The following is a 27,881-nucleotide window of genomic DNA, read 5'->3' as shown; positions in this document are numbered from 1 at the left end:
TTGAAAATAGCCACTTAGTTGCAAGACCTTGGAAGAAAGACGCTGGGTTTTAAGTCCAAAGTCTGCTATTCCTATCCCAGGCCCACAGCTTACTAAATGGAGGGTCCTGAAGAAATAACTTCTGAGTTTTAATTTTCTTATCTGGACACAGAGTCAAGTATGGCTATTCATGTGTTTAGAAGGTGAAGGAAGATAATTAGTGTATGTGAACCATTGCAGTATTTGGATAGTAATAAGTAGATGATAAATTTTTGGCAGTTTCTCAGTTGGCTTGTTTTATTTTTAAAGTCTTGATCTTGAATCCTAAAAGACTCATTAAGTTAAAAATGACTTTATCTTTTGATTCCTCTGGGCGTAAAGGTATATCGTTGTTTATTTAGTATAGTACTTATCATTCATTTTTGTGTTGGGTACAAGACATCAGCACCAGTTTCCAACTATAATCTTGTCTGTCATCTTCTGATAGACATCAAGCAATGGAAGTTTGTGAATAATTTATGTTCTCTTCTTTCAAACTGGACTGTTAAAATTTCCTCTGCTTTCCCTCTGCTTGCTAAGTCTTCCTGGGGTTACACAGATCTAATAGCTCAGGCTTGATCTTGATGGAGTAAACATTCAGACCAACAGGGAGCCAGAAATGGGTCCATTTTACAGTTCACTTATTTTCTTACTTCAACTTGGTTGCTAAAAGAAAGCAGGAAAAAAATTCAAAAGGCAGGCTTCTCCAATTAACTGAGAACAATTTAATTCAGATAACTGAAGTGCCAGTTAGCTTACTGTAAACCCCATCCCACCAAGTCAGAAGGTATTAGCCTCCAGGGAGAACCACAAGACTCGGTAACCCAGATTCTGTTAAACCCACAGTAGATCATCCAATGACATCACAGACCCCTGAATGAAGATTCAAGTACAGCTTTAGACAGCACTAGATGGGAAAGCCTTGGCTTCCATCTGTTTGATTGATTTTCATACACTTTTCTGTTCATTTATCTATATGTGATCTATTAAGAATGAATTAGGCTAGTTGGATCTTTTCAAGAAATTTTCTATATCTTTTTTTTAAAGATTTTATTTATTTATTTGACACAGAGAGAGAGATCCCAAGTAGGCAGAGAGACAAGCAGAGAGAGAGGAGAAAGCAGGCTCCCCGCTGAGCAGAGAGCCCGATGTGGGGCTCGATCCCAGGACCCTGGGATCATGACCTGAGCCGAAGGCAGAGGCTTAACCCACTGAGCCACCCAGGCACCCCAGAAATTTTCTATATCTTTAAAAAGAATCTTTAACATTATTTCCTGAGGTCAAAACAACTTTTGAAAGTTATCAAAACAACAAGACCGACATCTAGTGGCGAAGTACATATACTGCAGGATTAATTGAGGCTTATAACTGTCACCAATGTCTGTGTCTCTTCCTGAGAGAAGCATTTGTTTTCAAAAACCAGGATTCCTAGAGAGTAACCCCAAAGACTAAAGTATTAGTGGTAGAAGGCTAGGCATTTGACTGTGATATAAGGGACATACAGTGGGGGGTGGGGAATGAGGGTGACTTTTTTAGTACTATTTAATTTATACAATAACAGCAAAAGATTTCCCAGTTTATTTTTAAGAGCTCTTCAGGGTGAAAGTTGCTCTACCAAACCTTGGAGGAATTTTATACCCAGTAAAAAAGATACGATTTCAATATCACTGATAATTGTTATTGATATTCTTGGCCATGCAGTCAAGCTGTTATTGCTTTAAATAAACTTCTAATGCAAAAGTTAGCTTCTAACCAGGTAGTTAATTACTTAATATATTATTTTTGCCACCAGACTGCCTTAGTAAATAAATCTGTTTCTTCTGAATCCATAAAGCTCATTAGGAGCGCTTACGCCGAGCATTCCTCATCACTTACATCTCGGCATCCTTATTATTCTGATGCATAAAATTGTTCCGGGGGCCAAGGGAAGATTCAACGTAGAATAGGAACTCTGAGACTATCTGAAGGGCCCCAGTCATGCTAGCGTGTTCTCAGAGACCCCTGCCTACCACCTTCCTCCTCTTTCAGAGCCCTTCTCTTTGCTCAGCTCCCTGAGGCCCCTTTTTCTCTCCTGGCCATAAATACAAAGTCTGCCAGAGCGAGACAATCATAAGATTCCAAGCCAGTTTAAGTAGCAGTGGGAGGTTATAATATCTCTTACTGGCTTACAAACCAAATGCAAACTTCATCCTCCAGCTGGCCGCCTCTTGCCGGTTTCCTCTAAAGAAAGCGTAATATCATCCAAATGTGTGTGTCTGTCCATTCATTCCCGGAACAGAATAGGAGGGTCCATGAAGTCTACGCGGCCGCCTCCTAAGCTGTACTTCTAATGTTGCCTCTGACCTGCCTCTAATGGGGAACTGGCGGGCTTCTGTTGCCCTGTCTCAAACCAACCCCCACCCCCACCCACACTGGGAGAATGGGACACTTCTCAGTAAACAGTGCTGGGTATTGTTCAAGGGTTGTCACTCATCTGGTCCCATTAGCCTTCATTATATGTACTTTGTTCAGCCCACCCATCAAGAAGAAATGGGGTGGGGCGCCTGGATGGCTCAGTGGGTTAAGCCTCTGCCTTCTGCTCAGGTCATGATCCCAGGGTCTTGTTATGGAGCCCCGCATCGGGTTCTCTGCTCAGCGGGAAGCCTGCCTTCCCTCCTCTCTCTCTGCCTGCCTCTCTGCCTACTTGTGATTGTCAAATAAATAAACAAAATCTCAAAAAAAAAAAAAGAAGAAGAAGAAGAAGAAGAAATGGGGGAGGGGGACATTTAAACAAATGGCTGTTTCATCAGGTTTTTGTCATTTTCTGGCTTGATATCTCTGGCTTCAGTTGGTCAAGGGCAAGGAGCCATGACTCAGCCTTTATATGGTATTTCATTGCTTGCCTAATAATTTTCTGTATCTGAATTTTGATGTTAAAATTAGCATCAGGATAGCTTAATAGAAGACCCAATGGTGTAGTTATGAATGTGGCTCCATAACTGAGTACAAATTACTTGTGGGAAAACAGGCACCCACGGTCCTTTGACTCTTCAAAAAAAACACTTATTCAGGGGCATCTGGCTGGCTCAGTCAGTGGGTATAGCATGTGACTCTTGATCTTGGGGTAGTGAATTCAAGCCCCACACTGGACATAGAGCTCACTAAAAAACAAAACCAGACAAAACACAAGTATCCAAAGATTTCCGTTTCTCAATTTACCCTCAATCTCAGGCCACCCACCGTCACCAAAGTAAACTGGAGCAAAGATCTGGCGTTGTCCTCAGCCCCTACTCAACAGCCTTCTCCTTGGCCTTTCATTGTTTTCTCTTACCCCCTCCCAGGAGGTGCCCCCAACCTCCCTTTGCATCCCCCAGACGGAGACCAAGCTCTGTGGTCCGACTCTCTGCTCAGCCATCACCAACGCTGTTCCCCGCCGTGCCTTCTCCCCACCCTTCAAGACTGAATTCAAAAGTCAGCTCCTTTCTCTCCTCTGAACAGCAGTAACTCAGCCCCCACAGCCTTCCATTGTGGCTTAAAATAATTTCCTTACTTGTCTCATTTTCCTTTTTTGCAGAGGTTTGCTCAAGGGCTTGACTGTTTATCTCTTTCACTTCTGAATTCACCACCAAGCCTGGTATTTACTAGGAGTTGAGCAAATCAGTGAGTAAAACATCTTTTAAAAAGGGCAGAGATCCAGTGACTTTAATTTTTGGAACCTCTCACAGGGCCTGTGTTCACTTTCAATCCTCCGCTGCAGCAGGAGAGGAGAACAGGGCTTCGCCCTCTTTAGTGGAAAATGTATGATGTCTCATTCTCCCATATCCCTGACAAACGATTTCCACCCTCCACGCCCTCTCCAAGTTAAAATGGAGCCGTAAGAGCCGATCTTGAGATATATTGGAGAAATGGTCTGTGACTGGCATAAATTAAGTGGTTGGACGGTGAACGATGCCGCAGTGCAGGCAGCCAGCAGCTCCTGCACCCGTGAACTCAGCGGTAGGCAGAGCGGGAAGGCAGTGGGGAGAGATACAGACTGTCCTTCACTTTCTCCAAGGCAAAGTGCCCTGGGATGCAGCCCACCCCGCCTCCCAGGTTTGCGTTGCTGTATTAGATGGGCTGGTTGGGCATTACGATGCCTCCTGTGGGATTTGGCTTCTGTATGGTAATGCGGGACCTCTGTTTCAGCCTCACGGTAATGGCTATCATGTACTGAGCTCTGCCTGTGCACCTGGTACTGGGCTGTCCTGGGAAAAAGGGACTCTGGTTACTAGCACTTAAAGACAAGAAAATGGGTGTTCTGGATGTAAAAGTAACTTGGCTCAGGTCACAGCTGGTGAGTAGGAGAGGTGAACTTTGAAATTGGGTCTGGCAACCTCCAAAGCCCATGATCTTAACCTGTGTGCTCCTGCCTTTTTTGAAGGAGCACTGAACAAAGGATCACTTGAATCTAAACTGTGTCTGTGACTTGCCGTTAACCTCGGAAAACTCATTTCATTCTGTCCTCAGCTATAAAATGTGCTTTTCTGCAGTGCCTACCTCCTATGACGCTCAACTGAGATCATGGTAAATAAAAGGTAATAAATAAATAAACTACAAAAGATCAATCATTCCTTTACTTATTAAGTCCTTACTATAGATGAGGCATATACCAGGTCTTCAAACTGAAGAATTTGAGTTCACAGTCCCCGTCCTTGAAATATTTACTGCCAAGAAGAGAAAGACAAACTGACAATAACTATTATAGTAACTGCTATGCTAAGGGCATAAAGAAGGGGCAGCTTCTTGAACTTGAGGGTGAGAAAGGAAGTGTCAGGAATGCCCTGCCCCCCACCCCCAGCAACCAGATCCAGAACTCACCTAGTGCTTAACTATGTGCTACTCATTACGGTAAAGAGTCACATGAACTATTTAATCCCAACAGCTGCTCTACGTTGAGGCTTCTCCTCTTGTTCCTCCTTAACAGGTGAGAAGATGGATGATTACTGGGTTTAGAGTGCTCTCTCAAGGTCACAGGGTCAGGATTCTGAGTGAGGTCTTCCGATATCCAAGTCAGCGATCTTGGCCACCATACTGCTGCAGATCTGCCTTTCTCCGGAAGCCAGGAACAACCTGCGTGTTGACGAATGCATATCCAATGGTCAGGCAGTAAGGAAAGGTATTTTGGATAGAAGCGATAGCATGCACCCAGCACAGAGATGACAGCAAGAGGAGTGTGTGGCTCAGTCTGGCGGGAGCTTGGGATGTGTTGGAGAGAGTACCGAGAAAAGAAGCCAGAATGGATGTGGCAATTAAGCGGGTGCCTGATTGAAAGCGCTCATGTATTATCATTAAAGCTATGAACTTTGGCTTTTCTGGTGGCCCATTTAGGCTCGAGGAAGAAATGAGATTCATTAGATGTCTCTGGTTAGCAAACCCTGCTCATAAAAGGGCGGGAGAGAAGAGAGTTTGCAGGACTCCTGGTGTATTTCTCTCCTTGTGTGCCTGAAAACATTAAAGCAGTCACTTGAAATAATTATGGTGTGAAAGATCAATGAGAGCCAAACATACAATTTGCAAAATTGCAGTACAGTAATAAAATAAAATATCGAACCACCGAAGCACTCGTTTTGAGTGGTTTCTGTGTTAATGCACTTTTCCATTCCTTGCCCAAGCTGGGAGACGCCAGAGTCTTAACCCTCATCTGGGCTTTGCATGACCGAGAGTGTGACCTGCTGATGGGAAAGAAGCCTGGGCTTTGGCGGCAGCCAGGCTGGCTCACAGTCGATCTCATCCCCTGACTCTTGCTCTGACCCAGAACATGTCACTTAACTGCCACAACCCTCGGTTTCCAGGACCATGACTGGAGCTAACTGTGATGCCTCCCAGCAAGGGTGGTCGGGAGAGCCAGCGATACTTAGAATGCCCGTCACAGTACATAGCACGTTGTCAGACTGCAATAAATGCAAACATTGTGATCATGGAACCATGAGGCTTCAGCTACAATCTGGATCTCTCCACCCCACATAACACATCTACTCCACAGAGAAGGAGTCCAAATACCGGTCCCACCCCCAAACCAGCATCGCAAAGGACTTCTCTGCCTAGAAGGGCAGGGAGGGGCGTTATCACCTCCACACTGCACTCCAGCTCTAATCAGTCTGTGACATGCTGAGCCCAGTCATGGGGCAACCTGCTGTCAGTCGGCACCACAGCGACTTTCCCTTTTTGACAGTCATGGGCGTGGTTCCTCCACTATCCTTCGAGCTCAGCTCTCACTGCTATCGTTTTAAGCCAATAGTGGTCGGGGATGGGTGGGAGGCAGGAATCACCCGGAAGGACATGGCAGAATGGCAACAAAGTAAAATTATGAAGCATTCTGAGTTTTTTAAAAATATTCTTGCAGCCAAGGATTTAAATTGAGCACATGCCCTGCAAGTGACTCCTGAAATAGGTCATTAGATCTCTGCACTTTCTGTTCGACATTCACTCAGTGTCCATCAACAACTACCATGTGCCTGGCTTTCCGGAAAATAGGGGTATTAATAAGAGACTGACCTAGCCAGTTTGAGCTGCTATAACAGAATACCGTAAACTGAGTGGCTTAAACAACAAACATTTATTTCACAGTTCATTTTGCAGTTTTGGAGGCTGGGAAGTCCAAGATCAAGGTGCCAGCAGGTTTGGTGTGCGGTGAGAGCCAGAGCCCATTTCCTGGCTTGGAGATGACACAGCAGGTATCCCTATCATCTACCAGCAACCTTACCTGCAGAGGAATTATATCATGTAAGTAAATTATCTTAAGTCAAAAATGAAAAATGGTGAATACTGTAGGACTGAGAGAACCAGCAAGCTAAAGTTGCTCCCAGGATTGAGAAAGATTATCTCTGGTCAGGGAATCTAAAAAGGTACCTTGAAGAACCAGCATTTGTGTTAGGCCTTGAAGGATGGCAAGGCTGTCCAGGAAAGGGGAACACTGCGAGAGGGACAGAACTGGAAAATCTGGGAGCGCGGCGTAGTTTGGTTAAAGCACACAGGTTTGGAGCAGCTCACAGAAGCTTAATAAAGATCGGAGGACTACTTCTGAGTAGGTGGGTTCCAGGAAGTGTCCACTGGCACCAAGGGATGGGCTGGACAGGAATTGGTGGGGAGGAGAAACCGAGGCAGAGAGACCAGGGGGAGAGCGCTCTGCCCCAAGGACTGGAGGACCCTGGGAGCCTCCACCTTGTATTTGGATTCATTTATGGAATCAGGTTCTTGACTTCTACCATGAGTTCTTGTGATGCATACTCTTGTGTTCATAAGAACATCAACACCCAAATGATGAAATATAGTGAGAGGAGGAATGGAGAGTCACCAGGAGGACTTTCCAAGGTTATAGCCTTCTTCCCATGGGGGATTGAAGAAAACAGATCTCAGCCAGTGAGTTAACGTATAACAAGGTGAAAGGGACCATTTGTTGAAAATGTCCTGGACTTCCATCTTGAAGAATGAGCTTGCTTGACCCATTGGTAGGTCTTAAAGACCTAAACATCGCTAGACTACAACCTTAGTATGCCTTAGCACCGCCATTTTAGGGGACTCAAAACATATGACTGGCTGTGGAAGTAATGGGGTTCTGTAAAAGCCACTGCATTCACAAAGATGTGGGAAATACTTGGAAATTATTTTTGCTTGATTTTTTTATATGTCTCTTAAATCTTCTTTTAAGTTTAGTAAAAAATACATAACAATATTTCCCGTTTTAACCATTTTTGAGGGTACAGCACATTCAGCACGTCTACGTTGTGTAACTATCACCACTCTGACGGTTCTATTTCCACAATGCTTTCATCTTCCCAAACTGAAACTCTGTCCTCATCGAACAATAACTCCCCACTAGCCCTCCCCCAGCCCCTGTCATCCACTATTCTACTTGCCGTCTCTATGAACTTACCAGTTCTGGGTACGTCACATAAGTGGAATCAAAACATGTGTCTTTTAGTATCTGGCTTATTTCACACAGCGTGATGTCCTCAAGGGTCAGCCATGTGGTAGCCTGTGTCAGAATTCCCTTCCTTTCTAAGACTGAATGTTCCATTGTATGGAGAGACCACATTGTGTTTGTCCGTTCAGCTGTGCATGGACATTTGGGTTGTTTCTCCCTTTGGCTGCTGTGAATAATGCTGCTATGATCGTTTGTGTTCAAATACCTGCCTGAGCCCCTGCTTCCAACTCTCTTGGATAGACACCCAGAAGTAGAAGTTCTGGCTCATATGGTAATCCCATATTTAGTTCTTTTGGGGAACCATCCTACCATTTTCCACATCATCTGCACCATTTTCCATTCCCACCACCCGTGCGCGAAGGTTCCAATTTTTCTGGGTCTTCACCAACACTTGTTACTTTGATTTTTTGTTTTTGCAATAATCTCCTAATGGATGAAATGTGAAAATTTGATTTTAAAGTGGGCAGAAATACCTATTCTTTCACAAGAAGTGACCCAGGAGGGGAAATAGACCCAGCCCATTAAATGATTTCTAAAATCCATTTCCCAGGATGCCTGGGTGGCTCAGTGGGTTAAGCCTCTGACTTCGGCTCAGGTCGTGATCTCAGGGTCCTGGGATCGAGCACCACATTGGGGGGGGGTGTCTCTGCTTAGCAGGGAGCCTGCTTCCCCCCTTCTCTCTTTCTGTCTGCCTCTCTGCCTACCTGTGAGCTCTCTCTGTCAAATAAATAAATAAAATTTAATAAAATAAAATCCATTTCCCTCTGCCAAGTGGCCTCCTAGGACATTGTTTACTTACATACTTACAAATACCTTGAGGTGGTTTCCTACAGTATGTCCTGTAGGGTGAGAAAGGTCCTGCTTTCTTTGGTCTCATGATGTGGTTCTCAAGATAGTCAGCATGGGGTGGGGGGGCTGGAAGAGCACTGGAGAGGTCAGAGGGTACCCCCCACTAGCCCAGTAACCCTAACTGTGGGGGAGAGACAGCTGCTCTCCGCACCTGCAGAGCCCACATCTGAATATCACAGAGATGGCCTCTCTCATGGGTAAGAATCTCCCCTATGACTGAGAATGTGTAAACACTTACTGTTAAGTACCATATCTTTTCCACTTTATATGAAATGTGCATTTTTATGGCGCTTGTGCTCACAACCCCGAGGTGAAGAGTCGCACTCTCCATGGAAAGAGCCAGGCTGGTGCCCCAGGAATTTTGCATGTTAAAAGAAGACTCTGAAGACCAGTAATTCTTGAAAATATTAGGGTTTATTCTGAGTCCAAGTTGATATATTTTTTAGTATTTAGGAACTATAAAAATTGAAATAATGTATAATTTGAGAGATAATCAATCTTTAACATGTTAGTATGCATTCCTCCAGTTTTTACTCCACTCAAGCTCCTAAAACGGTATTATATTATTTGGTAGTTTCCTTTTCATCACTTTTACAGCAGGAATACCTTTGTATCTTATTAAGTGTTCTTTGTGTATATAACATCTCATTATAATTATATGTATTTATATTCATATATCATAATTTATTGTATCTGTGTCTTAATTGGGGGGAAAAAGATTAATACAAAATCACAAATTCAGGGGTGCCTGGGTGGCTCAGTTGGTTAAGTGTCTTCCTTTAGTTCAGGTCATGATCCCAGGGTCCTTGGATGGAGCCCCACCTCAGGTTTCCCCTGCTTCTCCCTCCTTCTCTCTGCACTACACAACCCCCCAGACCCTCCCTGCTCATCTTCTGTCTCTCTCTCTTTCTCAAATAAATAAGTAAAAATCTTAAAAAAAAAAAATACTAAATCACAAACTCAAACATCACCCTCCCCAAACACAACAGACCCTCACTTCAGTTCATGTGCTATGTAATTATTAAAATTCTTGAATATCATCTGCACCACTGACTCCACAATTTTCCCTCTCCTATCAACCCACTCTCTTGTCTTTTTTTTTTTTTAAGATTTTATTTATTTATTTATTTGAGAGAGAGAGTGAGTAAGCTAGAGAGAGAACCCAAGCCAGGAGGGAGAGGCAGAGGGAGAGAGAGAAGCAGATACCCTGCTGACAGAGAGAGAGAGAGAGCATGAGAGAGAGAGCACAAGCAGGGGGAGCAGCAGGCAGAAGGAGAAGCAGGCTCGCCGCTGAACAAGGAGCCCGATGTGAGGCTTGATCCCAGGACCCTGAGACCATGACCTGAGCCGAAGGCAGTCATTTAACCGACTAAGCCACACAAGCACCCCCACTTTCCTGTCTTGATGTCCACTTTATTTAGTATATTTGCCACAATCTACCACATTCAGCTTTTTTTTTTTTTTTTTTTTTTTTTTTTTTTTTTTAGTTTAGGTTAAATCATAATCATCTGAAGCACAGGATAACCAAGAACTGGTACAACCACCCAGTTTCTAGAAAAGAGAAAGGAAAGAAAGGAAGCAATACAATAGGAGCTTTTTTGATCAGAGACTCCATTAAAGGAGAGGGTGGTGATGCGAACCCACGTGATTTTTCAAGTCTTCCTTCTGTAGTCATGAGGATGACCAGGTTTGTGCTGCAAACGAGCCAGCACCATGTGGCTACTGCTCTGATTGTTCTCAGATGAATGTGTATACAAAATAATATCTTCATTTAGTTTATAAACATACACAGTGCTGTCCCTTTCAAATTAAGGGGGAAAAAAACCACACACAAATACTACAAAGTAGCAAAATACAAGGGGGAAAAAAGCTACTTTTGGTTTTGGCAACATTAAAAAAAAAGAAATACAAAAAGCAATGTGGCATTTGAAGGTAGCAAAATTCCAGCTATGGATAAACCCAGATATCTGATTTTTTGATCCCAAGTTCTGGTTTGCTTGAATGTTACTAAAGAGAAGACAACTAGACTGTTACTTTCTCAAATGAGCACTCAACGCGGACCAGACATTGCAACATGGTTCCTTAGTAAACTTGTTCTCACATTCTCCACCGAGGAACATTTCATAATCTTACTTTAATCTTCAAAATTCCCACCTATACTCTACCCATTTTTCCTCACTTTCAGATACTCTCTCGCATTGCATAAATGCATTTATTAATGAACAACCGTTTATTAAGCACCTGCCAGGAGTTAGGTCCTGTTCAATCACTAGAAATACTGCAGCAAACTAAATAAAGTCCCTGTGCTCATCTGGTTGCCTTTCTAGAATTCAAAGTATCAAGTAAACACATAATATATAATGATGATGTGTGGCATCAAATACTGAAAAGAAAGCTAAAGCAGGGTAGAGAGTCCATGAGAAAAAGAGAAGAGGGCTCTAGACAAGGTGCTCAGGCAATACCATAGTCAGGTAGAAACCTAAATGCAGTGAGCAAGTTCTTTGCAGCCCCTCTCAAGTTACTCAACACCTCTTCATGGCTTGCTTCTCAGCCTGCATTCAATGCCTTTTGTAAAATGTCCCAAACTTTCCCTATGCCTCAAACACACCCAGTGGTTCTTCCCGATTTCTCTGTTTCTTCCCATATAGGGGTCCTTTTTTTTTTTTTAAGATTTTATTTATTTATTTATTTATTTAACAGAGAGATATAGAGCAAGAGAAGGAATGCAAGCAGGGGGAGTGGGAGAGAGAGAAGCAGGCTCCCTGCAGAGCAGGGAACCTGATGCGGGGCTTGATCCCAGGAACCTGGGATCATAACCTGAGCCAAAGGCAGATGCTTAATGACAGAGCCACCCAGGTGCCTCCCCACCCAAACAGGGTTCTTTTCCTGGAATACCCTTCCCTCTTCTTTAAAGATCCAAGTCCAGTGTTCCAGCATCTGCTCTTTCCTAATCACTGAGCTCACCCACTCTGAAATTCTCTCTTCTCTCGGCTTTCATGACCCACCCCTCCCCTAGTCTTCCTACCTCCCAAGCAGCCTCACTTCTCTCTCATCCCTGCTCCCTGGATCTCAGCCACTCCATGGCTTAACAGATCATCCCTGTGCAGTAAATCTGAAATTTATATCCCCCCCATCCACACTTCTTCTCTGAGTGCAAGGTCACTTTACATCTGTAATTAGATTTCCCCAAAATTTACATCTCTGAAGTTTAAGCCTTGATCTCCTCACCTCCGTGAATGACCTGCCACCTACTCTAGCCCCATCAGAAACCTGGGAAGCCACCGCTCCCATCACACTTGGTATCATTCCCCACACTGTTCACCCAAGCGATTCTCAGCTTAAATTAATACTTCACTCAGAAAACGTCGATGGCCGTTCAATCAAGAGTCAGTTCCCCTTCCTCTCTGTTATTTTCCCTCGTAGCACTCTGTGTGCTTCCTGCACAACTGGCAATTCCATGCTTTATCCACTTCCTTTTCTTGTTTTTGTCTTTTCCCAATAATTCCATGCTTCCTGAGTGTAAGGATCATGGTTGTCTATTCACCGTTGACACATAGGTCCTGGCTTAGTGCCTGGCTTATAGTAGGTGCTCAGGAAATATTTGATGCATGAGTATTAATGTTTGAGGATTCACAGACTTCTTTCTTTCCTTCACTTGGCCGAAACATTATATTCAGGCCCTGTTTGCTTAGCTTTCTTCTCTGCTGTTGATCTGTAAGGATGAAAAGAAAAGAAAACAACAACAACAGAGCCTGGGCCTAAGAAATTATATTCCTCAAGTGGCTTCACAGGGTGGGGTAGGAAGGAAATTTAGGGACCAAGATGAGGAGATAGGAGAATTAACAGGTTCCATAGAAGCTTGGAAGCACTTGAGAAGGGCAGTGGACAAGTTCTGTACACCCTTATCTCTATGTTCATATTTATCTATATGGATTGTGTGCACTTGGAATTCCCCTGTTTGAAGATTTTATTTATATATTTATTTGAGAGAGAAGAGAGAGAACACATGCGTACGAGGAGAGGTCAGAGGGGAAGGGAGAGAGAGAGAGAGAGGATCTCAAGCAGACTCCTCACTGAGTGCCAAGCCCTACCTGGGCCTCAATCTCACAACCCTGAGATCATAAAACCAAGAGTCAGAAACTTGACTGAGCCACCCAGGTGCCCTCGACTTCCCATTTGTAAGAGACAACATAAATATTAAATATTATTGCTCTTGGCTTAATCGTTTTCCCATCCTTTTATTTAAAAAGAAAAACCCTGGGATGCCTGGGGGGCTCAGTCATTAAGCATCTGCCTTCGGCTCAGGTCATGATCCCAGGATCCTGGAATTGAGTCCCACGTCGGGCTCCCTGCTCAGCAGGGCGCCTGCTTCTTCCTCTACCTGCTGTTCTCCCTGCTTGTACTCACTCTCTCTTTTTTTTTTTTCTCTCTCTCTCTGACAAATAAATAAATAAAATCTTTAAAAAATAAAATAAAAAATTTAAAAAATTAAAAAAAAAAAAAATCCTGGGAAGCCTGGGTGGCTCCGAGGATTGAGACTCTGCCTTTGACTCTGTCATGATCCCTTCGTCAGGCTCCCTGCTCAGGAAGGAGCCTGCTTCTCCCTCTCCCTCTGCTCCTTCCCCCGAGTCATAATCTCTCTTTCTCTCACATAAATAAAATCTAAATAAGTAAGTAAATAAATATCCCCAAACCAAGCCTGATAAACAATTAAAAATTATCTCAAATAACAAAAATCTCTAGATTTTTGTTAGGTACAATCTCTAGAAGTGGTTGAGTTCGAATTTTTGTTCTTTTTGTTTGTGATTTTAGCAGCTCAACAATAATGAAGACACTAAAATTGTTCTATTTCTCTGCTCTGCCCTCCTTAGGGTTGTAAGTAGTAATATGTCGGTTTTTTCATGTTCTTACCAAGCCTATACATTGTCCTTCAAGTTTCACTTTAAACTGTATTTTGATTATTAATGAATATATATGCTTATTTATTTACCAGCAAGATCTATTCTTTTAATAAATTATCTGTTCTTGACTACAGTAGATATTGCTACTTGGCTACTCAGGGTTCTCCCCTTCTTTGTTCACTAACAACCTTAATTCTATTGGAGATGGCACCTGGATAAAAATGACATTACAAAGCCTGCTCTGTAAATAGGGATGCTCATATTGCAAAATCTCACAACATGTAGACTTGGAATTTGTAGGCTGAGGCTTTTGTAAAATCTCCTAAAGACAGGGAGGAAACTCAGCTGGCATATGCCCCTTTGTTGTTCTTCCTCTTCCAGCTTGGAAAATAGTCACAATGCTGGAGAAGTAGCAGCCATCTTGTGACCATGAGGAATAGGTCAAGATAATTCCTGAAAACTCAGCTCTGATATCTAGAAGTGTTGAAGTTGTGTCAGCAACCACCTGACAACATCAGACTTATCAAATAAACCCTTACCTTGTTATTTGGATTTCTGCTACATTTAATCCCTAACTAGTACAATGTTCCTTGTTACTTTCTATTCAGGCTTTTGTTTTCACTTGTTGAAGTTCTTTACACATTTAGTTTTCAAAAATATGTTAGGCATCTTTCTGTCCGTAATATGTGTCACAAATCTTTGTTTTCCAGATACAACTGACATTTAAAATTGTGCAAATTTAAGGTGTATAACAGGATTCCACTTATATAGACTGCAAAATGATCACCAGAGTAAGCCTAGTTAACATCTATCACCTCATACACTCACATTTTTTTTCTTGTGATGAAAACTTTTCAGATCTACTGTCTTAAATTTCAGTATGCAATATAGTATTATAAATGCAGTCACCACATTGTACTCCATGTCCTCAACAAAAAACAACACAGAAATGCAAGCTTTCTTCCTGAAGTAGAAGATAGTTAAAAACACCATATGGTTAGCCAACCATTCCAACATCATTTATGAAATAATGCATTTTTTCCTGAACTGATTGGAACTACCATTTTTTTTATCTTACACCAAAATATTGTGTACACTAGAGTTTATATTGTGTTTCTATTCTCTTTTATCTATCTGATTCAAAATCTGGTATGATAATTACCCATCATTATTTTCCTTTTCCAGAATATTTTTAGTCATTATCAAGTGCTTGTTCTTCTAGAAAAATGTATTCTTCTTCGAAGAAATTTGTCAAGTTAAAAATAGTTGGGTTGGCATATGATAGTACTGTGCCACATTTATAGTTTACTCCTGGTAGAATAAACATAATTCAATATTAATATCACCAGTAAGATACGCTCTATGCAAAAAAAGAGCAAGGCAGACATGAGTACTTGACCCGTCTGAGCTTCTCTCTCCTCCTGCCCCCACGTTCTGGCATTCAGCTGGATATCTGTGCTAGCTTAGGTTAGCTTAAGTGGTATATTTGCACCTTTAAGTGAATGACTATTTTTAGCAAAAAGGTGGGAAAAGCTGTGCTGGAGTGGCTGGCTAGATGCCATCATTAGAAAGAAGTCCCAGAAAGAAAGCTTTTAAGGTAAAAAGGGAAGAGATCCCTCCGAGGGGGTTGGTACTAAAAGGGCTAGGAGTCAAAGTAAGAGCAGAAGCCAAGGGCTTGAGCATCAGAGATTAAGGCCACACGGGAGTCTGGTGCCAGACAGGCTTTCTAACACTGAGAAGGTTTGCTAGGAGCTTAGGGATGTAGCTTTGGAAAGTCAGAGTAAAAATGCATTGGGAATGCAACGCCTTACTGGAATTCCTGGTTGACAAAGGGACAAGAAAGAACAGGTCCTATCTTTTCAACTGGGGGCAAAGTGCTCCTGGGTGCCAGAGCCCAGCTATGGGGGTAGAATGAGGTACAGAGGAACTGCGGGTAACCTCTGGACCAGGTCCTGAGGGACTTGCTCTTGGTCCTAAGGGCTTCTGGCTTCCAAAAGTGCTCATACCATGAGTGTCTGGGAACAATCTGGGCCAAGAGATGGGCGGCATTTTAATCTAAAGCAAGTCAGTATTCTGTGGCTACAAGCCACGTTCGTGGGTGGTGGAGGGCTAGCTTAAGAGCTTCTTTTGAATCAGTGGGCAAGATGGAAGCAGAGATGTGATAATTTTCACCATAGGGACTTCCTGTCTCCAGAGTAAATACTAAAGACGCTTTTGAGAAAAAATGGAAAACCTCTGTGTTCTTTAGACTCGAGTAGGTTTTGGATCTTCTGGCCAGATTTATTTAGACAGGCTCTTGCTCACAGTGTAACAAGTCTGACAGCATGCCTGGGATCAGGGTCTCAGGTGCCTTCTCATTACTCCTGATGTGAACCGCAGATGCCGAGAGAGGTAATAAAGCTCTCAGGATTGCATTTTCAGTCAATTATTTTTGATGATATGCTAGGAGCCCCGTCATCAAATTGAAATCCCTCTGTATGCAGTGGAAATGTCTCATAATGTGTTCTGTGAGATCAGGGCAAAGGTCTTAAAAAGACACACTTTTTTAAACCAACTCTTTTTTTTTTTTCTGATTATTAAAGTTACCTGTGCCTATTATAGAAGCTACAGAGATGTATACAGAAGAAAACAAATATTATGGTTTTAATAAATTTTCACTCAATCACGGTTAATTTTGGTAGGTTTCCTTTAAATGCGTGTACTTTATAATCAACTAGAGATATTTAAAGGCTAAATCTGTACAACCTACCTGTGTGTGGTATTTTTCACTGGACTTCATATCGCAAGTCTGAAAAAGGAGTGTATTGAGAGGACGAGTTCTGTGAAGACCAGATAGCACAGATTTGAATGAGATGAGTTCTAGTACAGATATTTGGATAATAGAGTATTAAACTATTTTTAGCACCATTACATTGGAAAGTAATACAGCCAAATATGTCACTGGCACACCAAGAAAGTGGCCCCAGAAAGAGTAACAGATCATCACGTCTCAGTACATCTGGAAATATCTTCTGAGCCTAAAAATAATGGGCCACATCAGCTAATGCAGAACAGTTATTTGGCTAAATTAAACTTCAGCTACTCTCAAGAGACACATTGCAGAATGGGATTTTTTTTAAGTAGTAATAATAGTACCTTATTAATTATTCATAAAGTAATTATATTGGCGCCCCTGCTGTTTCCATCCATCCAAATGATACCGAACTGAGGAGAGGGAGGGAGGAAGAGATGAATACTATATTCCCATTTTTTTCCATCAAAGAGAGTATTTGTCTAGGCTGAGTGTGGTCCTTAGAAAAGGGTATAACCGGAGGTTTTTATTTCTTTCCTGTAGACGTATTTTGTAGAGACTGTGTTTGTTCATCCCTTGTACTTTGCCGCAGTTTGGGCCGTTCTAGGATGTGACAAGCCTTTCTTTCAGTCCACAGCCAATGCGGCAAAGCGCACGCCCAGTAAATGGGGTAGAAGCAAGAAAAGCACAAGACAGCGGCAGCCAAGGAAGGCTTCGGGGACAGAGAACGGCCAGGGTGAGCTGTGGCTGAACGGCCGTTTGCTTTCCGTCCCCAGAGACTCAGGACAGACGAAATGCATCCCGTCCAGACAATCCCACTAAATGGTCTTTATCAGGCCTCTTGACTAAAAAGCCCAATATTAAAAATCTGGACCATAAAAATCCCCTCCGTGAGGCACCAAACCAACGAGAAAAGAGGCAGCCTGTCTGACGCTATCTGAAGAATAAGGCCTTGGAGTCAGACTCTGGTTTCTGAGTCACAGGCATACACACGTCTGATGAAAACGGAATGAATGATCAGGGATGATCCTACCAGAAACTCTCTTCAGTTCACAAAGGGTGAGGGATGGGGGCACGGGGCTGAAGAGTCCTACATGCCTAGCGTAGAAAATTCAAAACGTAAAGAAGTTAAATTCTTCAAGCCTAAAGAAATTCCCTGTTAATATCTCAGCGTATCGCCTTCCAAACTTTTCAACACAGACATATATGTTTATCCAAAATTTTGCCTTGAGATCATGCCCTATGTAACATTATATCCTATTTTTTAAATTTAATATGGTTTATTTTTTTAAAAGATTTTTATTATGTTTTTATTTAAGAGTGAGAGAACACGAGCTGGGGGGTGCAGAGGGAAAGGGAAAAGCAGACTCCCCGCTGAGCAGGGATCCCACGCAGGCTCCATCCCCAGACTCCAGGATCATGACCTGAGCCACACAGGTACCCCTAATTTAATATTACACATTTTTAAAGAATATTTTCAAGTCATTAAAGATTCCATGACTCATCTAAAAGACTTCTTAATATTCTTTCACATGTATGAGTCATCATGTTGCTTAATTTATCCCATCTCGTTGGGCATACAAATAGATTTCAGGTTTCTTATGAATATTAATAATATGGCAATAAATATCCTTATACATAAATTACATAAATTTCTGTCCCATATTGTACTTTTTCCTCAGGATATGTCTCTATATTTTATTTGGTGTAGACAATTTTTAAGCTCACACTCCCACCAACAGAGTATGAAAACACCCAATTCTTCAAATCCTAACATCAAAAATAATCATCATTTAAATCCTTGTTTTTTGTAGACAAAGTCTATAGTCTCACTGCTTGAACTTGTAGTTCCATGATTACTAGGGAGCTAAGTTTTGTGTTGTGTTTTGTTTTAGTCTGTTGGCCATTATCTGTTTTTCTGGAAATAGGTCATTTATGTCCTTTCCTTTCTTCTCTTTTGGATCGTTTATGTCTTATCAATTTCTCATCAAATGTTTCTCTTATATTTGTGGCAAATAACTGACTTATAAATGGACAAGGATTTTCCCTTCAAAATTCTTCTTAGTGCTTTCACATGCGTGAAGTCTTGCCTCGTGCTGAGATAAGATAGGTCTTTGTGGCTACCCATTAAAAGAAATCCACGCGTGCAGAATTCAGTGAATCCAATCCTTTTGTATTCATTTCTGCTTTGCTCTCTGACATCTAGAGGTTGCTTTCAAATCAGGGAAACCTGTTCCCCATTCTGAAGAAAGCTGGGATAAACTCCTTTCTTTCCTCACATCTGAGGCTTAGCTGAGTCACCCCCATGCGTGTGTGTGTGTGAAGCCAGCAGGTGTTTTCATGTTATGAAGCCAACTTAATACCAACCCGCATTCTGCCATCCATTCTTTCCTGACCTTGTTTGAGATGTGATACAAGGAGAAACCATTTTCATCCTTTTGAAAACTGAGAGATTAAAGAAAACTCAATTGTCCTACACGCAGAACTGGTCTTCAAAAGAACCCTAAAAAATAGAGGCCCGGATTTGAATCTCAAAAAAATTGGGCCCGGTTCTCTGTCTTAGCCAAATACTAATGTGTGATTTTAGACAAGGGTTTCGCCTCTTGAAGCTTTGGCTTCCTGATTTATAAAATCCAGACAATAAGCCCTACTTTACACTGGTGTCGTGACGGTTAACAAGATCATGCTCCCAGCACAGCCCTCAGCAAACACAGGCCAATAAATGTGGGCTGAATTTGAATTTAAGGGAGGGCAAATGAGTGGCAGCTACAAAGCTTTAAATTCCAATCTGGCAAGATTAAGGCCCTTTCCGGAATCTGAAGGTCCTTCCCTGGAGGGTAATTTACTGCAATAACTGGCCCAAGATGTGGGGACACTGGAATGATATGTTTGCCAAGTGACTTGGAAACTTTTGAAGAGAAAATTGTTTTTTTTAAAGATTTTATTTATTTACTTGACAGAGACAGACACAGCAAGAGAGGGAACACAAGCAGGGGGAGTGGGAGAGGGAGAAGCAGGCTTCCCACCGAGCAGGGGGCCTGATGATGCAGGGTTCGATCCCAGAACCCTAGGATCATGACCCCTGCCAAAGGCAGACGCTTAACGACTGAGTCGCCCAGGCACCCCTGAAGGGAAAATTCTTAAAGAAAGAAAACCCAGGCAAAACCAGTATATAAATAGGAAGCCTGGTGTCCTAGGTTTGTGTTTATTTTTCACAGAAAAATGATACTGTCCAGATTGATTGAGGGGAATCACGTGGTGGACACTGCGTGTGGCTATTTCTCATCCTTTCTCTACTGTTGCCAACACTGCACTGTAGATGGGAGGATGGAGTCTTGCCCGAAAGGAAGCAACTAGTGAGTGCGCAAGGGGGCTCTGTGTGGGTCTCCCAGACTCTCAGAGCTTCACGAATACTGCCGTGTACCGGTAGGCACGTGTGGGCCATCACTGGTCATCAGATGAGATCACACCTCTGTACCTGGCCCAGCAGTCTGATCCTCAGCAGAACTATTTCCAAGGTACTCTGGGAGGGATTTTTGTCTCCCAAATACCTTCTCTGTCTCCTCTGATGATTCAGAATATTTTAAGTCCTAGAATCTGAACCTTTTCATTTCAAAAGCAGATAGGTCTTAAAATGCCAGCCCCTGGCTTCTATTCTGATGTGTTTTGGCCCATGAAGGTGTAAGTGACTCATAGGAGAGTCTTTCCTGAGTAAGGGTTTGGCTGGGTGAGGAGAAGGGAGTGTGACAGGATAAAGGGCAGGGAAAGGGCAGATTGGCAGAGCCAGAAAACCCCCAAAACAAGAAACTTTGAGGATTCCACATTTTTGCTCTGAACTGTCCTGAATGGGACGTATCATTTTTTAGAATGTATTAGAATCAAGTTGGCAATTTGCTGTTTAAGAATTAATAAGGAAGAGAAAATCTATTTCTACCTTAATTGAATGGTTTTTGTTTTTCCGCTTAATTAATAGGATATCCAAACTTTAATTAAACTCATTAACTAAAAGCTTTCATTTCTTAGAAGAGCCATTTTTATGAAGATGGAAATACATAGAAAGAGGATTTTGTTATTTGAATACTTTGCGCCATTTCTGATGCCACATCTCTATTCCTTAATGTTCTTTCTGGGAGAGAAAAAAAAAGTTCTTTCTGGAAACTGTGGTGATTGAGTATACTCAGACCCTCATTTCATGAAAACACAAAATCATCAAATGGTCTTCATATTTAACCACATTTCTAGACAAAGCAAAATCTGAACAAACTTAATGGCCATATTATAAACCTGGTTTATCTATTTCTCTCCTCCACCCATAATAAACCCTATACATAAAGCATGGAATTAGGGTAAAATTTAAGACATCGTTTAGGAGTAAATGGATTCCTTTAGCCAGAGGGGTGACATTACAAGACCCAAGGGAACTACGGAAGTGATGACTATGGGATAAATATCCTTGAATTATTGGTGTACTGCCTTTATGCTTATTAAAGAATAAGAAAAAGAAAAAGTAAGAGATGGTCAGGACGCCCATATTTCTTAAATCCTATACATGCCTCTCTCAGTCCCTCTGATTCCATAAAGCCGCAGAGCTGACAGAAGCGTAGCACTATTGCCCATAAAACTCTGATGCATAGAAACTCCGTAAGAGTACACAAAGGACTAAGTAAATTGCTGAGGAAAAAGTTGGCATGAATATTGAGAATCTGAAGCCCATATGCCGTTTTCCTCATCAGCACCACCCCCCCCCCCCTCGCCGCAGCTGCCCTGCATAGCTTCCACTTTGCAAATCTAAATGCAACTGCTTTACTGGGGCAATGCCTCTTAGCTTAGCTCACTCCTCAGAGCTGACAAGTCACCGCCTGCACCAGGCTCACTTAGGAAGAAAGCTTTTAGATGGATCAAAATGTCAGACACTGGGACAGTTTAAATTGAGAGCTAGGAGTGTTTACTTAAGTGTGCAGCTCCCTGCTGCATAATGGCCCCCCACTCCCCCACTCCACTCCTCAGTGGCAAGAAGAAAGACGAAGTGGCTGAAGGCTCATAAACAATACATCTTGGGGTGTCCGAAGCAATTGTCTGAGAGGCACACAGACTGGAATGAAGACTGCCACATCCGTCTTCCAGCCAGACTGTATATTAGGCAGGACACTCTTTACCATTTCCTCTTGCCTTGCTGCCCCTTAGCGTCCCTGCTTCCCCGGTTCCTCCATCCCCATGCCAACTGCATCCCCAAGAGACCTCACTGCAGCAATTTTTTTCCCCCACTCACTTCTCCATGCAACTCTTTTCTTCCTCCAAGACATGAATTTCCTCACCTGTCATACTGAAAGAATTCACATTTTTTTACTATTAAAATAGTAAATGGGGGCGCCTGGGTGTCTCAGTGGGTTAAAGCCTCTGCCTTTGGCTCAGGTCATAATCCCAGAGTCCTTGGATCGAGCCCAGCTCAGCGGGCTCTGTGCTCGGCGGGGAGACTGCTTCCTCCTCTCTCTCTGCCTGCCTCTCTGTCTGCTTGTGATCTCTGTCTGTCAAATAAATTAATTAATTAAATCTTAATAAAAATAAATAAATAAAGTATTAAATGATATTAATGCCTTAGTATATCAATCCTCCTAAAGGCAGGTGCTTGGGTGTGCATTTGTGTGTATGTGTGATAAAAGAGCATCATCCTGAGTCTTGATTGCAAAAGAAAGAACTGAACTGCCGTAAAGATGCAGCACAGAGAACTGAGCCTTGGTTTCTGAAGTTAGGAAGCCTTTTAACTTCTTCATGTCCTATTAGGCAAAGGACAGGATGAATCAGTACTCCAAGGTCCTGGGCCGTGTTTCCCGTTAATGGGAGGAGTATTGGAAGTGCAAAGTCTTTTCTGCAGCACCTTTGTCTCTACTGTGTAGTACTGGAAAATGACTTACATGCCTGCCTGAGACCCAGGTACCCGGTCTCTCATGAACAGTATAGACTTTGGTGGGTCCAATTTGCAACCTGACTGTACTGCCCTCAAAAGGCACATGTTTTAATCGGAACTGCAGCAGAAGAAAGCAGACAGACACCAGTGCACCTCACAGTGGTGCTGGGGAGAGTCCACAAAGGTCTGAATGGGTCTGGCCATTAACAGGTTACAGCCCTAGTTCACTGTTTCTGCCAGAGACATTATCTCATCCGCAGGTCTCGCCAGAAGCCGAAGTTGCGTCTCATTAAGAGTCTCCCAGACACAGAGTTTCTGCTTTGTCATGGACGCCCATTTGGTTTATGGTTCTGCTATGTCATTAGGCAATCGTTTCAGAGCAATGCCGGAAAGAAGAGTCTGCGATTAACCAATTCAAGACAGAAAAGAATGAAAAGAATGGTAGAACTATAAAATGTCCAAGTTAGTGACAGAAAAGGAAAGGTCCAAATTTCTCTGTTTAAAAGAGGGCTTGCGGGGATGGGCTGCAAAGGCAGTGCTTGCTGTATGTAAAAACGAGAGAATGAATCACCCTTTCTTGGCTAGGCATAGGTGATGGACACAATACAAAGCCCTGGAAGAAGGAAGGGGGACATGAGGCCTGGGACCCCCGCCTAAAAGAAATGAAGTCAGAGGACTCATGGATCTGGGTAGGAAAGGAGGGATATAGACTTTTTCCATAAATTCTTGATCCTTGGCTGCATCAAGGGTGGGCCCTGGGATAAATATTTAAGCAGGCTGAGCTAGAAAGTGGCATAATTTAGAAGGAAGAAAGGCAGCATCCTTACTTATATTTTCTGTTAATTAGGCTGACTGCCGGTGAGACCTTTGGCCTTGCAACCAATGGGAGACAAACAAAAACAGTTTTCACGTCTTTCTTTTGTAAATGCTTTCCGGGATCCCTCTTCCATGAACCTGTGCAGCTGTGCAAAGAACGTCCCATGCTGGGCACGGCCGTCTTTCTAAAAGGCCAAATGCCTTCCTTTTGGAAGAAGGCGCCTCGGCAACCCCCAGCAGCCCACTGCTGAGTGCGCTGTTTGCCTGCCCCGACAGCGCCCCTGCTGGTGAGAGGGAGCAGGGCGGCTACAGGCTTCCCAGGGCGTCGCCCGCAGTAAAAGCAGAAGTGGGGTGGGGTGGAGCGGATCCCCATAACTGAGCTGTTTGATGCAGAGTATGTGCGGGAGGTCTTTGTTTTCCATAACCGCCCCTTCCCCCAGAGTGGGAGGCCCGCGCCCGCACCCAAGCCGGCTCCTCCAGCGCGGGCTCGGGGAGGTTGCCGCGCCCCGAGTCCCTCGGGTAGAAGTTCAGTACCGCTGCACCTTGCCTGGGGGGGGGGGGGGGACAAAAAACACTAGTACCCGGCGGGTGAGGGAGAGCAGGTCAGAAGGCATCGCAGAGAGGTTAAAGGGCAATCCCGTGGATGGGAGGGGCAGGTGGACTTTCTGCCCGCCAGTGACCCGGGGGGGTGCAAGCTGCTGCAGGTTGGGGCGAGCCAGCTAGGGGGTGCCCTGGACCTGAACGAATCCAGGGGCGCGGCGAGCATGGCCAGGGAACCGCACCCAGAGCCGGTGGCATGCCGGGACAAAGAAAGAAGAGACGGTCAAAGGAGACATGAGGATTGGGGGTGACACCCCCAAACGCCAAGCCTCGAGAAGCTCCGGCTCAGGGCCGTGCGGGTCCCCCCAACCCCCCGTCCCCGTTCCATGCGGCCAAAGGATGCTGAGTCATTCCTTCTCCGCAGCGCGGGCTCTGGATCCTCTTGTGACTGGCACAGGAAAGGAGCTCCAGTTGGCGGCCGGAGTCTGGCCTCTACCCCGTAGGCCACCTTGGGCGGGGTTTGCAGGAACCCTTTGAGAGTGCACCCCACCTGATGTATATTCGAGCACAGGCGCGGTTTTCTGGGGGAAAGACTACCGACCTTTCATCGCAATTGAAAGTCATTCTAGACTCAGAAGGAGGGCTCAGACTTTCAGCCGGGCAGTAATCCCTTTGCTTTACAGCTGGGGGAATGGCGCCCGGAGAGGGAAAGCGCTTCCCCCAAGCTGGGGTCCCGGGTGCGCCTTACACTAACCTTGCTGCTGTAGCTTTTGCACTTTAACATTGACTTATTCCTGGGCTTCTGTGTCTCCCCATCTAATGCCCACGCTCCGTGGTTTGCAGGAAGCATCTTCCCCGTCCCTTTTAAAGTTATTCCTGCGAGTTCCCCAGAGAGAATTCCTTTGCCCGTTTCCAGGTCCTCTCTTCTTTTCAGGGCACCCCACCCTTTTGCCGGGCGGGCTCAGGCTCCTGGTTAGGCCGCGGGCACCGCCAGCGTCCTGGGAAACGTGTGCTAACCCGCCCACAATTTTATTGGTCCTCTCCCACTTAGATACACACGTTTCTGGACCTCTTAGTAATGAGGCTTTTAAGGAACTTTGTGAAGTTTCTGCTCTTCCGCTTGGCGGTTTCTCCAGGCAGAACAGCGAGATGACGGCTGCGCGGGGGTTGGAGGAGGCGGGTCCCAAAGACCTCCTCTACCTCAGAGCACCGCGCGCCCTTACTGAGGACGCCGCCGCCTGGCGCCAGGCCAGAGCATCGGGGCGACTGTGCTTTCTGAGCGGGTTGTGAGTAAGAACTCTCTCCTTGGGTACCCACGGCCGTGTGTGCGGATCTCACTGTGTGCTAAACTGCCCAGCCCTCCAAATTAGCGGGAATCTTTGAACCAGGGAGCGCTGTCCACAGGAAAGAGCGCGCGAGCTGCTCCGGCGGGGGCGGCGCTGGGGCGCGGGGACGCACGGAGCCCGCAGTCCCCGCATTGCCAGTCCTGCCCTCCACCCCCACCTCAGTTCTCCACTCTGATTTCTGTTGAACGGGTCCAGTCTTCCAGGCTCCCGTGCCTTCACGCCAGCTTTTGCTGGTCGATTGGACAGGGCTCGGGATGAATGGCTCGTCCTCGCAGCTCTTTGGAATGAGAGCCACATTTCAACTGTTGACAGCTCCGCTCCCTGGTCCAGGAATCAGTTTGTTTTCCCGCTTTTCTTATCAAATTTCCACAACTGACTTTAGATTTTTCCTGTGGGTCTCGCACATGCCGCGGGCAGATTATATTATTGACTTTGGCATCGTGGAGGAGAAGGCTACTCATTTAGCGGTGTGTGGTTGCTTGCCTTATCTTTGTTCTTCAGAGATTAGGCGGCGTTATTCCATAATACATGAAGGCTTTATTTGTGAGCAGCGACACACGGCCCTGCCAGTCGAGACAGATAAAATTAAATAGAGGGTCATCCTTGTATCTTCAGGGCACTTGCTTATTACCATAATAGTAAGTAATGGGCGTTTGAGCCCTTTCTCTGTGTTCACGTGCTCTTAACCCTCAGAGCTCTGGCATTAGAGGCATCATTTTCCTCAGTTTCAGGGAGGGTACCAAGGTCTGAATTTGAACCCAAACTTATTTTAAAATATTTCCATGGTCTAGGAAAAGAATTATGGGCACGGAGGCTAAGCGATCAAGACTATTAGGAGTTGTTTATAATTCCAGGAAATCTAAGATTATGGAATCAAAGTTTTTAGGATAAAAGGAGTTAGAAATGGGTGCAGTGTAGCGGTTTGGAAGCTCAGAAGAAAATCTTGTCGTTTGGGTCAGACTCTGATTCTGCTCATTATGGGCTACTACAAACTACTCACTTCCCCAGACTTTATTGCTTTAATCTGAAGACAAAGCTTAGCCATAACACAACCCTCACAGGTGTTTAGCACAGGGGCAAACAGAAGGTGCTTCATTGATAATTGTTCTTATAAATATTGAGGTTAAAGAAAGGGGAGTGAAAATTTGGCTTCCTGAACTACCTACACTTCTACTATTTCTATTCTTGACTTGTCCTTCTGGAGGCAGAAGGCCTAGTTTCAATTGAGAGGAAATCATCCTGTGGACTATTTCCCTTTCCTCAGCATTCATATGCAAGTAAAATCAGTTTAAACTAAGGACAGATTTAGAAGAGTAAGTCACAAAGCTTACAGTTTTATGAATTGTGCATGTAGGGAGGGAAAAGCCAGTTTTGGTCTTCACTGAGTTGTCTGGTGTCTGGAAAATTGTTCCAAAGTCATAGAGACCCACACAGCTTCCAGGTCTACAGGGAGCTGGCACAAATTATTTATCTCTCAAAGCCTCTCACTTTTCATTTATTCAAAATGGGGATAATAGAATCACTGACTACTACCTCTGATACATTATATGTTAAGTGAATTTAAATAGTAATAAATTTAAAAATTGTTTAAATGGGGATAATAACACCATCTCTTCAAGGCTGCTGTAAGACTTAAATGGTATTTTATACGTGAAAGTGCTTAGCAGAGTGCCTGACTCATCATTGTCTCCCAATAGATAAAGGTTTACTTTCCTCCTTTCCTTTGTCACGATGAGAATTAACCGGGTTGTCTATCGATTATTTTGTAGAGGAGACTGTGGTCATCTTCCATGCTTGGAAATGAGCACTTATATTAATGTTAACACAAACTGATATTGTAAAGTACAATTCTAAAACCTCATAACCATGAATGGGGGAGGGGGGTGGAGATTGTCCTGAATCACCCTAAGGAACCAGAAAGGTCGAGAAAGGTCTTGTGGGGGGCTAGTTACGAGTCCCAAAGGCTGTATTAGTCACTGCACTGAGGGAATGTTAGTTGGTTCATTTTGCAAATGGGCTGTAAATGGCAGATGTCCCCTTGAGAGAAAACAGAAAATGACTAGCAGAGCCCTTGGAGAGCTTGGTGCCTTTTTGAAGATGAGAAGATGCATGAAGCTGGGAGTTAATGGAGAAGTGAGAAACGAGAAACAGCCACCGACTATGAAAGCTATCATCTGCCAAGAGGGAGATGGGGCTTTAAGAACCGGGAGAATTTATTCTTCCAGCCATGATGGGGTAACTGGCCCCAGGCTAGTCCTCCCACAGCAAACAGCCATAAAACTGGATGAAAATTTTTCAGGCGACTGTTTGCCAGCAGTCAACAGACAACAGGCAGCCCAAGACTGTTATCCCTGAGAGAAAAAAACTTAAAGGTAAACCCACAAGTATCCAGCTGTCTGTCTGCCAGGGACAGTTCTCCAAGTAGAGCACTGTACTCCAGGCACTGACACAGAGAACAGAGTGTAGCACAGCTGAAAGGGCTGGAATCTGCTGAATAGGGCATGGGCAAGGAGCGAGCTATGCAGAGAGGGCTCCCCCGTGAGACCAAGTCTGAGGCCTGGACTATAAATGAACAGGAAGGGACCACCTGGGTTCACCAGCTAGAGGCTCCTAGCCTTGAAAATGAACAGATGCTTGCGATGCTGGAGGAAGAGCCGTCCCCAAAGACTTTGGATTACTAAGCCCCAAAGAATCAACAGGTGTCAATAGCATTTTAGAAACACTCCTTGGAAACCAGTTAAGACACCAGGAAGGCTTTGCCTTAGGAATAAGG

The sequence above is a fragment of the Mustela nivalis genome (genome assembly GCF_964662115.1).
Source record: "Mustela nivalis genome assembly, chromosome: 4".
NCBI classification, from domain to species: Eukaryota; Metazoa; Chordata; class Mammalia; order Carnivora; family Mustelidae; genus Mustela; species Mustela nivalis.
The sequence above is the reverse complement of the archived record's forward strand: the minus strand, read 5'-3'. Positions refer to the sequence as shown.